Here is a 17,139-nt window from a genome sequence, read left to right on the forward strand (position 1 = left end):
CGCCACTTCAACAATACATTGACGTCACGTCAGCAATCCATCAACGTCACGTCAACCCTGAATATAGCATGTAGCGTTATCATAACATTGATACACAATGGGTGAACAGGGTAAGAGAAAAATAATAATTCCCCCCTTGTGGGTGGGAAAGGGGAATCTCAACCCTCGAGAAAAGATTGTTAAGTTCTTAAGTTGCCAAACAGCCGGCAAAGCCTCGTATTTGGCAACTTAAGAATCTTCCCCCTCGGGTTGAGATTCCTCTATTTCACCCCCAAGGGGGTGAGAGATTCTGTTATTCTGTCCCAGGCCGGGCCATACGAAAATTCTTAACAATGTATTTCATCTCCATGCCTCCGCTAGGTATCGAACCCGAAACCTTTGGAAGGCAGTGGTAGCAATTGGCATCCGTGTAGTGACCTTTTATCGTGTTTTCCTACGTGAGCTACGAGCCAACCACGCGTAAAAATCGTCAATATATATCAACGTCCGTTCTAAATCACTTCTCCAGTGCTCACATTTTCTTTCCGATATTATGGGATTTCTCTGGCATGTCAAACAATTCAATTTAGACACAAAATATGGAAAATATATCGATGAATATATTGCAACAGGTGTTCTATACTGTATCTGCAGGTAGAAAACCAATCGACCTTTTCCTGTTCAAGTCTGTCAACGAGACTCTCTGTCATTCTACATGTATAAAGTTGGGCTTGACGGTTTATTTTAAACAAGTGGATAAATATCACTCGTAAATGACTACCTTTTTCCTTGAAATACGAACGGCTTATTTTGTAACACATCATAAAATCGTCAGTGTGAATATGATTGGAATTTACTGCAAAATCAAACTCTTGCCTGAAAATGATATTTTTTATCCTCGTTGATATATCCACTATATCGTTCAATCACCCACGTGTTGCGTTTGGCAGCACTCAGAGAGATCTTCATGTCTGCTAAACGATCTTCCCGCGAATTTTAACGGTTGATATTTACATCAGAAGTGTTCATCGCGCATTGAATCTTTAGTGCGGGATAGTACTTCCGCCTAACTGTCGCTAGGCAACCGATCGTTATATGGCTGCCGAGATGTTGTCATGTTTATCTTTCAAGGTGGCAATTTTACTCACACGTTCCCTTATACTGTTGTTAAGTAATATTCGTTCTGTTTTCTTAAAAATGTTGACTGTTTCCTTTCGCTGTTCGACTGAATTGAAGACCGATTGGAAATACAATCATCGTTCGTTTACTTACAATATGACGATATTCGGAGGCGATTCGTTTACCTGGCGATATTTGGCCCGTTCTCTCTTAACCCCTAATATGATATGTGTATCAAGATAAAGTTTGCCTTATTCCATTGCAAGGCGTCTGTGCTAGTTCTATTGGTGAGGTTTCACGATATCTAAAATGAAATTTAACAGTCATATATTGCTAAACGTCGAACCTTACTACATCTGAGTACAATAGATCTTTGTACGACTGAGTAGTTCAGGTTCTTGGACTGTTGGCACGTGACCTGTTCAGGTCGTCATGCCGTCAGCGTGTTTCAGGCGAGAAGCAGAACCATTTTATTTGAAGTGTTTGTATTTTGGAACAAGGACTGGTATAAATGAAATTTAAGAGAACAAAATATACATGTATAAACAATTAGCAAATATAGATATACAGTATAACCTGTCGAAACCGGATGTCACTGGGACCAAACTATAATTAATTAAATAATTAAACGTTGCAATTGATTCATCTCTCTGTTGTTTTTATGTTGACACACTTGTATACATATCGTATGCAAAACACTTACATACATTTTTGTATTAAAAAACCCCGACATATCGACCGTGTATAAACCGGTCACCTGTGTAAACCGGCCACATAGTTTGGTCCCAGTGGCATCCGGCTAAGACAGGTTACACTGTACTTGTGTTCATCGGTTTTGATTACCGGTAGATATAAAAAATATCTTGGAGTAATTCCTATTGCAAGCCTAGCCTTGATAATACCGTTTTTCATTGACATATAGGTTTCAATAAAAAGAACGGAAATCAAGATGATCTTGTTGGCTCTTCATATTTGAATACATTTATACGCAAGAAAGACACCGTTCACTATTTGTTGCGTTTTTTTTTTAATTTTCTGTATGAATTTAATTATTTGCTCTCAATCACATTTAGTTCACATAAGTCACATTCCACAAGCTTTATGTTTTCTGTGCGAATCCAGAAATGTCAGTATTTTCTACTTGTTTAATGTGTACTTTCGTGAACCTGTCATAACTGATCAAATCTGTAACCGTCTTATGACGTATCCCACACAGGGCGAGTTAAACGTTCTTTGTATAGCGAATGTGGCTCGATTGAAATGTTCGGGATCCCTGTCTCTCTTCAAAACACTAGATTATTCAGGAGGCACGGTAGCCCAGTGGTAGGACGCCGGGCTCGTGACCGAAGGGTTGCGGGTTCGCGCCACGGCACGGCAGTGTGTTGTATCTTTGAGCAAGATACTTTACTCCGCTTGTTCCAGTCTACTCAGCTGTAAATGAGTACGTGGTTGGGCATTGCTAAAATTGTTGAATGCTAGCTGTTAGCGCCGAAATAGCAGCTCCGGCTGTATGTTCTCCAGGGAGTTGAGAAAGGTATTGGCTGGTTGCAAAGGCCCTATAACCACGGATAATAATTTGTGAACCGCTTCAAGACGACCTACAAACTAGGTTGTGATAAAGCCGTATATAAGAACCTTGAATTATTAGTAGTATTATTTAAGCAACAAACAGTTATACCAGTTGGTCTGCCACATCTATGCAGTTTATTGCTTATATTTATATTTCCATAATGAGAATTCGCAAAAAAAAATTATGTCTTTTTCAAATTTCAAATTTCCCGCTTATGACCGTCAGGTCAGGTCAGTATCTAGAACGGCACAAAGATAACACCTGACGTCATGCGCTATTTCCTATACAAAATTGAAAAGACTCCGCAACTTTCGTTAATAATTCATTTGATTTTGATTTATATATATATCATATTCTCGATTCATAAATAGTAGCAAATGACATTTTGTAAGTAACTAATCAAGTGTCGTAAAACATTTTACGATTTTATTGCGACCTTTATCCGGCGCACGCACTCAACGGAAGCCCGCAGTAATCAGGTCAGAGTTATATTTGCAGTCCGGCATGTTGTTGATGTTGATCGTGCAACCAGAGAAGGTTGAATTGGTGAAAAATCCAGGCGTAAAATTGTTTGTTGATCGAACAGACACTTGAGACAGGCTGCTGGTGTTCGGGATCAAAGCAGAAGATACCGATAAGTTCGGTAGTGACACTGTTAAGTCGCTCGGAGGTGCAAAGACCAACTTCAGTTATAGTCTCATAAGATGAAGCTGCTATTGGCAGTACTTGAGTAGTAATATAGAAGGGCTTTGCCACACCAAATGTAAATATTCCGCTGTAGCTTTGATACACATACATTTAGTTACCTCCCCTTTATTTCGTTTTAGTACAGGGTTCAATTCCCGGTCTGGTCAAGCTGTATTTTAAGCCCGAGACAACAAATATTGCTGTTTGTCTTTGTCTTTGAGGTTTCGAAAAGTAAAGCGCCATATGAATATGAATGGAAATTACTGTCAAAAATGAAAGCTACCTTTTCAAGCGTTGCAGTAAAACCCTCATCCTCGATATCCAGGGGTCACGCTTACTTTCGCTCTCTGCACCACTGAGACATGGCATAGCAAAATTAAAGGCTCGGTGTGCAGCACCTTGTGGACGAAACGAGAACTAGTTAGATTATTCGATGTACATCAACAGAATCTCGCGGTCGCGTAACGGTAAAACTACCTGGCTTTGAAGTCGGGCGTCGCTCCTCTGTAATCTTCAAAGAACAAGCATCAGCCTAGTGATTGTTCAGGTTATTTAACCTGACACCAATCAAATAGCTGGCCGCGTGCCTTCAATTTTGCAATGACATATTCCAAAGGTACAGAGAGCAAAAGTGAGCGTAACCCCTGGATATCGAGGACTTATAACGCTTGGATTCGCACAGTAGTTAATCAACAACGGACGAGGTCAGTGGCAATATGGCTGCCCGTTTCGCACGTTACAATTGGTGACAGCGTCGTGTCTTCGGAGTACCATGTCAGGGATGTTTCTGGAGGCCAGGGAAGGTGATTGGTAAAAAGGAGAGCCAATCTTCGACTTCCTCTGAAGATATTAGACAAAAATATTATAAAATCTTTCAAGAAGTGACATATTGCTTAAAAACAGCGGTATCCTATATGTTTCAGGATCTAAGTTGATGTACATGTATTACCCTCCTTCAAACTGTGGTAGGCTGACATAGGCCTACATAGGAGTTGTGCACACTTCCCACAGCTTCTACGCTCAACGAGCAACCTGGTTACGATGAATAGATCAGCTGATTTCCCTTACACAGTAATAGTACACAACAGCTTTTGTTGAATATCCTTCCTGTCAAATTAAAGCAATTCTGGTTTATTTACATCGTAATATGAGAAGAAATGAAATTGCCAGTTTCCGTTTGAATGCTTTACGCATGTGCATCGAGTCACAAATATTTGTTTCCGGTATCTAATTGAGCGTATAAAACTGCTATATGATTGAGATGTTCACCGTTGAGTGTTTCACAGGCGTATTTCACGACTTGGTGGTTTCGTGGTTTCATATGACATAATTATTTAAGCATGGTTTTATCTTCGACGTTATGCTATTTATAGTTATCTTTAGAAATTGCTTCATGTGTCGACCATAATTCCCCGGATTACATTTTTTTTCTTTTAAGTTGTTTCGATTGAAACTTTGTTTTATCAAGAATTATTAGATTTCAAGGAAGCTAGCTATTTATCTTTCATCCAGTCACATGTTCTTTAGAATCTATGATAAAAACTGTTCAGTTCAATATTATTTAGGATCTGCAGTGACTTTTGTGTAATTCGACATACGGTAGGTTATACCGTAGAACCTGTCTTATTTGACACACGGCACATTCTACAGTGAAAACTGTCCAATCCGACACCATGAGTAAGACAGAGTATTGGAATGGATAGTTCTTTTGTAGTTTTGTATAAAAAAATATATATTACAAATGCTGGAATAGACACGGTGTCAGGATACTGAGATTTCTGATTCACAAATGTGTCGGAATACGAAGGGATTGATAAACCAGGTTATCTTAATGTTTATTTTAATCAGGTGTTGGATCAAACAGGATGTCAACTACACTGATTATCTATTATTTTGTTGATAACCTTGCTGGATTCTTTGAAATGTAACAAGTAAACGTGCACATTTGTTTGGCGCTCTTATTTTTGCGCCTTTCGCGGTAAAGCTATATACCGTACTAACTTTAATCGTGTGAGTCTCTTGGCTTTGAGTAAAAGACGGTAAGCTGATACAAAATCGGCTGGTATATCGGAATTAGCTGACATACGAGTGTGAAAAGTTCAGTACGTTTAGACTTTTCAATGAGTAAATCACCGCATGGCCTTCGTGTGCAGGCGACACAGACACAGGCTAACATTATCGACTTCAGTATGTAGTTTTTTCTTAAATCCTGACTTGAATTTGAATACAGGTTATTTTAAACATTTGCCCCACTTGAACTAAGCTTAATAAGCTCGGCGCATGTCTAGGTACGGCAGAAACCTTTACATCTTCCAGTTAAAGATTTATCATTGTCAACGAACAAAGGGAAACATTTGTTGGGTACGTTTTTATAAACATATTTTTTAAGTAAAAAATAAGCTCTTCTCCATCCTAATCGATGATACAGCAAGTATACGGTTTGAGGAGACTGAAGAGAATACCACTATTCTGGTTGTCCCATATTCAAGCCACCACTAATCTGGTTGTCCAACTCTCCAGCCACCACTAATATGGTTGTCCCACTATCAAGCCACCACTAATCTGGATGTCCCACTATCCAGTCGTCATTAATCTTGTTGTCCCACTATCCAGCCACCACTAATCTGGTTGTCCCACTATCCAATCGTCATTAATCTGGTTGTCCCATTATCCAGCCACCACTAATCTAGATGTCCCTCTATCCAGCCACCACTATTCTGGTTGTCCAAATATCCAGCCACCACTAATCTGGTTGTCCCACTATCCATTCGTCATTAATCTGGTTGTCCCACTATCCAGCCACCACTAATCTAGATGTCCCTCTATCCAGCCACCACTATTCTGGTTGTCCAACTATCCAGCCACCACTAATCTGGTTGTCCCACTATCCAGCCACCGCTAATCTGGTTGTCCCACTATCCAGCCACCACTAGTCAGGTCGTCCCTCTATCCAGCCGTCACTAATTTGGTTGTCCAACTCTCCAGTCAACCCTAATCTGGTTGTCCCACTATCCAATCGTCATTAATCTGGTTGTCCCCCTATCCAGCCACCACTAATCTGGTTGTCCCACTATCCAGCCACCACTAACCTGGTCGTCCCTCTATCCAGCCGTCACTAATTTGGTTGTCCAACTCTCCAGTCAACACTAATCTGGTTGTCCCACTATCCAATCGTCACTAATCTGGTTGTCCAACTCTCCAGCCACCACTAATCTGGTTGTCCCACTATCCAGCCACCACTAATCTGGTTGCCCCACTATCCAGCCACCACTAATCTAGATGTCCCTCTATCCAGCCACCACTATTCTGGTTGTCCAAATATCCAGCCACCACTAATCTGGTTGTCCCTCTATCCAATCGTCCCTAATCTGGTTGTCCAACTTTCCAGCCAACACTAATCTTGTTGTCCCGCTATCCACCCGTCACTAATCTGGTTGTCCAACTCTGCAGCCAACACTAATCTGGTTGTCCCACTATCCAATCGTCACTAATCTGGTTGTCCAACTCTCCAGCCACCACTAATCTGGTTGTCCCTCTATCCAATCGTCCCTAATCTGGTTGTCCAACTTTCCAGCCAACACTAATCTTGTTGTCCCTCTATCCAGCCGTCACTAATCTGGTTGTCCACCTCTCCAGCCAACACTAATCTGGTTGTCCCACTATCCAATCGCCACTAATCTGGTTGTCCAACTTTCCAGTCAACACTAATCTGGTTTTCCCTCTATCCAGCCCCCACTAATCTGGTTGTCCCACTATCCAGCCACCACTAGTCAGGTCGTCCCTCTATCCAGCCGTCACTAATTTGGTTGTCCAACTCTCCAGTCAACACTAATCTGGTTGTCCCACTATCTAATCGTCACTAATCTGGTTGTCCAACTTTCCAGTCAACACTAATCTGGTTTTCCCTCTATCCAGCCACCACTAAGCTGGTTGTCCCACTATCCAGCCACCACTAATCTAGTTGTCCAACTAACTTACAACAACTAGTCTGCTTGTCTCACTACCTAGACCCCACTAGTCTCGTTGTCCCCCTATCTACTATAGACTCACCGGGACTCAGCGGTGAAGTGTAAGTGATCGTAGATATTAAGACATGACATGGTAGCATGACGTCACACATGATCACATTACAAAGAATACTGAAAAACCCGACTGTACCGAGGGCTACAACACAGACAGGGACGATAACTGATACTTAAGGACATCCGACCCACTGCCAATAGCTGTAACTACGTATTGGAAAATGTTTTTCCACAATAACTCCGAGAAATTATTTCAGAAAGAAAACAACATACATTGTGGGACATTAGAAAGATGAAATAAACAAAATGTAATCATCGACATTGTTCTGAAAGGAAAACAAATCTTACAGCAATATAAAGAAATAGAAACAGGAATGAGTTGTATGTATTAAGAAATCTCTTAAAAGATTTGTACAAAAATTCGGTTTGTTTTACACTAGTCCTAGACATTGTGGTACATATGTATACCAATATAAATCACTGTAAAGGTTTGTCGATTTTTTCCGCTTCTTTCTCTGTGATACGTTCCGTAAATTTGACCAACCGACGTTGACTGAGCGTCCGTGAGATGGTCACGACGTCTCATTACGTTTTTGCCGTCAAATCATGAATTCTTGAAGCAATTTATTCATGGACATACTACAAGTCGGGATCAATAATCAACTGATATTGTTACGTACGGTGAACGTTAACAGGGCTGGAGATTCTACACCACAAAGTAAGTTTACAAGAGTATACAATGCATCTGGTTGCAGCTTGTTGTGCTCAGGAATAACAATTTATCAAAGTATTTTCGGCTGCATTTTCAATACTCCATTTGTTACACTCACTTTCGCTCTCTGCACCCCTGGAATATGTCAAAGCAAAATCGAAGGCTCGGTGTAGACAAGACGAGAAGACTAGTTCGATCCTTTGATATGCATCAAAGGAATCTCGCGGTCGCGTAACGGTAAAACTTTCTGGCTTGAAGTAGGGCGTCGCTCCTCTGTAATCTTCAAAGAACAAGCATCAGCCTAGTGATTGGTCAGGATTTTTTACCTGACACCAATCAAATAGCTAGCCGCGTGCTTTCAATTTTGCTATGACATATTCAAGTGATGCAGAGAGCGAAGATAAGCGTAACCCGTGAATACACACAGGAATGGCACGTGTATTTTGACTTGAGTGTCGTCACAAGTGTAACACTCTGTAAAAAGTATTTACGGCTTTGTACACAGGAACACATTACCGTATATTTTATAATTAACAACTTATACTAAGGTCATTACAAGGATTGTTCAACCCGAAGATGATATTGACGAAAGCCGATTAGGGTCGCTAGACGAAAAATGTAGACTTCATATCTAGCCACTCGTTATAAACTCGTTATTACGAGTAAGCTATTTTGTATTTATGACATTATTATCTATATCTGGGGCGTCATGTTTAATAAAGAAATAAAAAAGCAAGGGAATACCGAAGCGCCAACAAAACCATGATTACAACTCAAAGTCAATCAAACTAGGTAGGGAAAATAGGAACAAACGAAAAGATTTACATGGAGACGCTTGAAAAAGATTAAGGAATTAGACCAAGTGTTCCGAAAGGGTAAGCGTCATGAAATTGCATGGTAATTTCCACATTGAATAGCATTAAGTAACGTTAAATGGTGTCAGGTCTTTGAACTTTTGGATATTCATATTTAAATTAGTTAAAAATAAAATTAATATCTGTCTTTTTATTTTCATTTATTTCATCGAAAAAAAAAAATTTTCAAGGTTGAACATTTACCAACCTCACTTGTTGAGGAGAGACAGTATCACAAGTTACAATGTGCCTGGTGTAACGCAGTACGCTAGCACTCACACAGATAATCAACGATTGTCTCTTAGTGGACGCAGCATCAACGCCCCTATCGATTACACCCCATGCTTTGGCCTGCTTTGTAAGCGAAACGTACGCTCAGTATCACCCATGTGTCTATGGCTGCTCATTAGCTACAGAATCTAAACACTCTTCCGTTTATATGTTTTTTTCCTTTCTTTTGTCTTCCTATAATTGTTCCTCTCTTTGCAAGAACAAGTTTGTCAGTCATGGCCGCCGTGTATCGACATTCCGTTAAATATACCTACACCCTGTTAGGCTGTTCCAATTACTATCAATTACCCCGACACTTATTCTAGCACGGCGTATACAAACTTTCTTTATGCTTCAATTAGCAAGCGTTTAGGTCATTGATGTCAGATGTGTTGTTTTTTTCCTTTTGCATTTTTATCCCATTTCTGTTACGTTCAGTGACAAAATCTTTGTTCAAATTGAACAAACAATAGACATGTATAGTTATGTACAACATTTAATTATTCTTCACTGATCATCACAACATATCATACAACATACAACATTTACATATCAAAATACATGATCATGTGGGGTAGACACAACTTAACACTAGCATTTGGGTAGTACCATTCTTCCTCTCAGTTTAGGCAGTGAGTTAGTAGCGGTGCAGACAAAGTCTCACCGATTACTACAAATTGTTCTCAGATTATTTGTGGCTGTGCGGACTTAGCAGCGACAGATTACCACAAAACTTGATTGATCGCCTTGGTATATGCTATTGTATTTGTGCAGGTTATCCTGCGACAGATACTGCATATATGTGCAAAGATATAACTGTAGCTGCGCAAACTTTGTTGCAACAGATTACTACATGTTCGTATTGCACTGCAATCCTAAGCCTAAGGAGGAATAGCACCTTATGTATGAGAGTATTTATTTGTCGCTACCCCTTCGACCCAGACTGGTCAGCGCATTGGGCTTTGAACCAGATTTAAGCAGGGTAGCTATGTGACGAGTATTAATTTGCCGCTACCTCTTCGACTCAGGCTGATTAGCACAATTGGCTTTGAACCAGATTTAGGCAGGGTAGCTATGTGACGAGTATTAATTTGCCGCTACCCCTTCGACTCAGACTGATTAGCACATTGGGCTTTGAACCAGATGTAGGCAGGGTAGCTATGTGACTTATACAATTACTATTAAATGAATTATGTTCATAATTCCAAAGTATGATTAATATATGAATATTTTTGGGGAAGTTTGAATAAGGAATGCCTCCCTCTTCATATCCGAATATCCGATATTCTATAAGTTCTATACATTGTACTCCCTAAAATAATTCTTTCAAATTATGATTTACAGTCACTATAAAATTATTTGTTCATTTAAACCTGGCTTATTTACATAGGCCTAAATTAATTTAATTATTTAACGATCCCTGTCCCGCTAGTTTAACTTTAAACTAAAACCTTCCAATAATGACGTCTATACCCGCATCTTTATCATTATTATTTTTTTTATTTAAGTCCCCCAATGTCAGAAATGATCGTTTACAGTACGAAGTTACAGCTTCTGGTAGTGATACGAACATCTTTCAAGATTAGTATTAGAATATTTCAGAGAACTGGTCAGATCCCGATTAATACGTACAGCTACACCATGATCAGATCGATTAATACGTACAGCTACACCATGATCAGATCGATTAATACGTACAGCTACACCATGATCAGATCGATTAATACGTACAGCTACACCATGATCAGATCGATTAATACGTACAGCTACACCATGATCAGATCGATTAATACGTACAGCTACACCATGATCAGATCGATTAATACGTACAGCTACACCATGATCAGATCGATTAATACGTACAGCTACACCATGATCAGATCGATTAATACGTACAGCTACACCATGATCAGATCCGGAAGATAGATATTCTGTCTTACCAATGACAATTGTGTTTTTCTTCGTTTCTCATACGTACATAAATCATTTAATTCCTAAACATTATACTTGCAATATTAAGAACACAAAGACTGTACAATTCTTTTACATACTATAATTACCGTGATTGTTACAAAGGGTAATATTTTAAATGATTGACGGTACAATGAATGAAATAATGAAAATGCTCGACATCTCAAAACCTAACATTACCGGTCTTGTTAAACACGACGTACAAATTGAAATATTGAAATACTAAACACGCCCAGTGACCACTTAAGAACACGCTTTTAAAAGTCCGCACACTGAAAGTCCTCTGACGCGTTCTCAAGTAGATCCTGGAAGGAAACTGTTCATCACTATCATCACTAGCTACCTACATAAAAACAGTAATAATAAAGAAACTCACTATTTAAAAAACAAACAAATATGCTAACTGCAGTAACCAATATCTGACTGCATTAATTTCTTCAAAATACGGAGCAAAATGTAATGCGTCCGTCCTGTTGTGTAACAATCTCGTTGATGACGTATACAGGTAAGAGCCTACAATACCTGCAAACACATACTTAGTAAATACATCTACCCAACTCCATTTAATTATAATGTTACGAAACGAAATGTATGCATACTCTACAAGTACAGGGGTTCCTTACAAATGTCTGAAATACACATATGCTATATTTATACTGATATTGGTCACAGCACATATTAGGTTTATGTGTGGTGGGAACCATATCAGTATACATGCAGGGAACGTACCCCTGTGCTACAAGCATAAGATGATTTCAGAAAACATTTTTCGCAAACAAAGAAAGACAACCGTGATATTGTCGGAAGGATTTTACGAGCTTGGCGAATTTCGTTAAATGGGAGTGTCACCTTCTTGTATGTATACATTTTGTTATGGAATTGTTTCTGATTTTTGTTTCTCACACTGCGGCCGTGACACTTTTCTCTCTCTCTCTCTCTCTCTCTCTCTCTCTCTCTCTCTCTATCTCTCAATAATAGATAAATGTAGTGATTTAAACTATGAAAGCCCTTACGTTGTGTATATACAATTATTTGTCTTATAAGGAAAGGGCGTTAATAATGTTCATGTAACTTGTGTCCAATCCTTTTGCATTTTTTTGGCAATAAAATATGTTGAAAAACATCGACATTTTGCCTCCGAACTTAGTTTTTTTCTTTTGTGACGTTAACGTTGTGACGTCTTAACTTAAACTCAATAGCAGCTTTGCTTGGTATAAGTTTATTTCACAATGAACATTTCTTATTGAGATGTGACTTTAATACACAACTGAGAAATGACTACTTAAACAAATCAATTCAAGATGATTATTTGCTTAACAAATACTTTATTACAATTTTATCTACTGACAATATTCAACTTTACTTAACTCTTACTAATTCATAAAACAGTCGCTTGAGCTGAGGAGAGTTGGCCTATTTATTGTAATATGGAGGAACTATCTGCGACAATACACTAGAAGTGGTATGCAGATTATTGGATGAAGCAGAACTAACTGATACTGTTAGCAGTGTAGTTTACTATAAAGGGTTTACGGATACTTTTTGTTTCCTTATCCGTGATTATTTTAAACGTAATACACAGCAAATATTAAATGACCAGTTTCTACAAAAATGAAGTATCTAGTGAAATGTTTAATTCCTCTAAGTCTGTGTGTTGTAAATTATCTAGAATTGTTGACTGAAAAATGAATGAATTGTATTGCGTAAATTTAGAACTAGTAAGTTTATAGTGGAAAGTGGAAGATGAAATAATATTGATTACCAAAATAGAATATGCACATATTGGATACCCAAGACATTGGTGACGAATTTCACTACTTGTTAAAATGTCCCTTTCTGTCTACAGATATACAAATACAATTATGAAATACTAAATCTGACTCTAACTTCTTTTGTCTGTGTGTATTGTCTGTGTGTATTGTGTGTGTGTAGTATCTGTGTATATTGTGTGTGTGTATTGTGAGTGTGTATTGTGTGTGTGTTTTGTCTGCGTATATTGTGCGTGTATATTGTGTGTGTGTATTGTGTGTGTGTATTGTCTGTGTGTATTGTGTGTGTGTATTGTCTGTGTGTGCATTGTGTGTGTGTATTGTGTGGGTTTATTGTCTGTGTATATTGTGTGTGTGTATTGTGTGTGTGTATTGTGTGTGTATATTGTGTGTGTGTATTGTATGTGTGTATTGTCTGTGGGTATTGTCTGTATGTGTATTGTCTGTGTGTATTGTCTGTGTGTATTGTCTGTGTGTGTATTGTCTGTGTGTTGTGTGTGTGTGTGTATTGTGTGTGTATTGTGTGTGTGTATTGTTTGTGTGTATTGTGTGTGTGTATTGTCTTTGTGTGAATTGTCTGTTTGTATTGTGTGTGTGTGTATTGTGTGTGTGTATTGTCTGTTTGTATTGTGTGTGTATATTGTGTGTATGTATTGTCTGTGTGTATTGTCTGTGTTTTGTCTGTGTATATTGTATGTGTATTGTGTGTGTGTATTGTGTGTGTGTATTGTCTGTGTGTATTGTGTGTGTGTATTGTGTGTGTGTGTATTGTGTGTGTGTATTGTGTGTGTATTGTCTTTGTGTGAATTGTCTGTTTGTATTGTCTGTGTGTGTATTGTGTGTGTGTGTTTTGTGTGTGTGTATTGTCTGTTTGTATTGTGTGTGTGTGTATTGTGTGTGTGTATTGTCTGTTTGTATTGTGTGTGTATATTGTGTGTATGTATTGTCTCTGTGTATTGTCTGTGTGTATTGTCTGTTTGTATTGTCTGTGTGTGTATTGTGTGTGTGTGTATTGTGTGTGTGTATTGTCTGTTTGTATTGTGTGTGTGTGTATTGTCTGTTTGTATTGTGTGTGTATATTGTGTGTATGTATTGTCTCTGTGTATTGTGTGTGTGTATATTGTGTGTGTGTATTGTGTGTGTGTATTGTGTGTGTTTTGTCTGTGTGTGTATTGTGTGTGTATTGTGTGTTTGTGTTGTGTGTGTGTATTGTCTGTGTGTATTGTGTATGTGTATTGTGTGTGTGTATTGTGTGTGTATATTGTGTGTGTGTATTGTCTGTTTGTATTGTCTGTGTATATTGTGTGTGTATTGTCTGTGTGTATTGTGTGTGTGTTTTGTCTGTGTATATTGTCTGTGTGTATTGTGTGTGTGTATTGTTTGTGTGTATTGTCTGTGTGTGTATTGTGTGTGTATTGTGTGTGTGTGTTGTGTGTGTGTGTATTGTCTGTTTGTATTGTCTGTGTGTATTGTCTGTGTGTATTGTGTGTGTGTATTGTCTGTGTGTATTGTCTGTTTGTATTGTCTGTGTGTGTTGTGTATGTATATTGTGTATGTATATTGTGTATGTGTATTGTATGTGTGTATTGTGTGTGTGTATTGTCTGTGTGTATTGTGTGTGTGTATTGTGTGTGTGTATTGTGTGTGTGTATTGTGTGTGTGTATTGTGTGTGTGTATTGTGTGTGTGTGTTGTCTATGTGTATTGTCTGTGTGTATATTGTGTGTGTGTATTGTCTGTGTGTATTGTCTGTGTCTTACACAAGTAACAGCTATAATGTGTAAGGTATCATATAACCTTCACTCTAAATCAAATCACATGTATAATGTGTAAGGTAGCATATAACCTTAACTCAAACACAAGTTACAGGTATAATGTGTAAGGTAACATATAACCTTAACTCTAACACAAATTACAGGTATGATGTGTAAGGTAGCATATAACCTTAACTCTAACACAAATCCAAGGTATAATGTGTAAGGTAGCTTTTTTGTTTAATGTTGCTGCTCTCAGGAGTTCACATTACAGTTTTCGGCTTGCTGTTCCTCAAAAAGTTTATTGTGCTTTTCATTAATTGTATAATATTTGAACCTTTTTAGTTTTGTTTCAAATTAGGTGAAAACCCTGCTGTTTTTAAATTTTCAGCGGTATATCATATACTGCCGCAAATCTCAAAATGCAGTAGGGTTATCCGCACTCTGATTCATATAAGCTGTGTACTGTTCAGTGCAGTACTTTCAGTACTATGATTGTATCGATAAAATTAATTACCATAATTACCTAAAGAGTTATTTCCCTTGTTGCGGAATTCGGTTAGCGCTAGGTAGCGCCACTTGTTATGTTTTGGTACAGACGCCATTTTATGAACACGAAACTGTAAGACCTAAAGGCGGTCAATTGAATTGGTCACCATAGAATTAGTGTCACCGATGTACGTTGTTACTGAATATTGATTGTATTATTGTCCCTTTAGCGAACGTTAACAGTGAGCATGGCTATTATCTATTCCCTTGGCTATATTTTGTCATGTAAATCCGTGTCATGCCGTAAGTCAAAATCAAGGTGCGCGATTTGCATAAACCCACGTGGTTATCATATAATGCCATGATAATTAAATAATTATTGTCAGTAAATATTAGTAAATCAACCCAATGTTTATATATAACGTTTAAGCATACAGATAATTTCCATTTAAATTGTCCATATTGCTTTATTAGTTTGAAAGAACTCGTTTGTTTGTATTATAGTTTTTACGATGTCTGATGAAAGATCAGTTATCTTTCTGCCGGCTATACTTTTTACGCATCTGAGGAGGCTAGGGCAGAACATAAGCCAAAACCACCAACAGAGACGACTATTCAAGATATTTTCCAGTGTTTTCGTCCAATTCTGTGTCACTTTGCGGTTGATTGGTGACGTCAGGAATATTCAATTGCATGACGTGTTAGGGTCAGTCGGGGTCATTGACATCTTTAACAGCCGCCATCCAGGCTTCATGTGCAAATGAGAAATTTGCGGACGGTGCATCGTGGTTATACTATCGCAAATTATTTTGATTGACCAATCAAATGTCGTGTTACATATCAAATGAATTAGAATGCGTGTCTTAGGTTGGTCTGTTGCCAATGATAGATAGCTGTGCCAAAGCCTCAGTAAACAATCAATCACCTGTTTCATTGCATGTGTATTGGTACAACTACAAGAGTTAAATCTGATATCTTTTTGTATTTTTTTTGTGTTGGTAAACAGTTCATCTTCTCAACTTAAGAAAATGCCATTTTAAGTAAACAATAAAGCCGTGTGAACTGTCATCATCAGCCATTCTGTCTCACCAGCAGGAGATGCTTGGAATGCTTGTTATTTTTGCAAAATCCCATGCTGCTTAATTGAAAATGAAATCACATGAAAAGTGTCAATACAAAAATTGTATATAATATTGATTAAAATCTCAAATCAATATAATTCGATAACGTATTGCATCCATCTTTGTTTACATTTTGCAAGTAGTTCATGCGTAAAGTATTCATACGCTGCAGCTTTACTCATATACATGAACCTAAGCATGGCAAGGATATAGAAAGGTATTGCTTCATCAAATAAAAATACACTATATGTCTATATACCCTGTTTATACACGTCGATGGCCATCTTGGGAGCATCCTCGATATCCAGGGGTTACGCTCACTTTCGCTCTCTACACCCCTGGAATATGTCAAAGCAAAATTGAATGTTCAGTGTGTACCACCTTGTTGATGAGACGAGAAGACTAGTTCGATCCTTTAATATACATCAACAGAATCTCGCGGTCACGTAACGATAAAAATTGACAGGATTTGAAATCGGGCGTCTCTCATTTGTAATCTTCAAAGGACAGGTATCAGCCTAGCGACTGGTCAGTGTTTTTTTTAACCTGAGACCAATCAAACAGCTATCGTCTTGCCTTCAATTTTGCTATGACATATTCCAGGGGTGTAGAGAGCGAAAGTGAGCGTAACCCCTGGATATCGAGGATGCCTTGGGAGCGATGTTTGTGCTTACATATGTATATGTACGTAGTAGGCTTTTATTAAAAAAACATTCCTTGCTTTTGTAAGTTAGCCAGACTTTTGACCCCGCGATCGCTTCGCTTGTTGCCTTTGTTTAATGTCTGTACTTGTGTAAGACAGTAGTGATTGATTGTCCCGATC

This window comes from Mizuhopecten yessoensis, unplaced genomic scaffold (assembly GCF_002113885.1).
Source record: "Mizuhopecten yessoensis strain PY_sf001 unplaced genomic scaffold, ASM211388v2 scaffold1161, whole genome shotgun sequence".
NCBI lineage: Eukaryota > Metazoa > Mollusca > Bivalvia > Pectinida > Pectinidae > Mizuhopecten > Mizuhopecten yessoensis.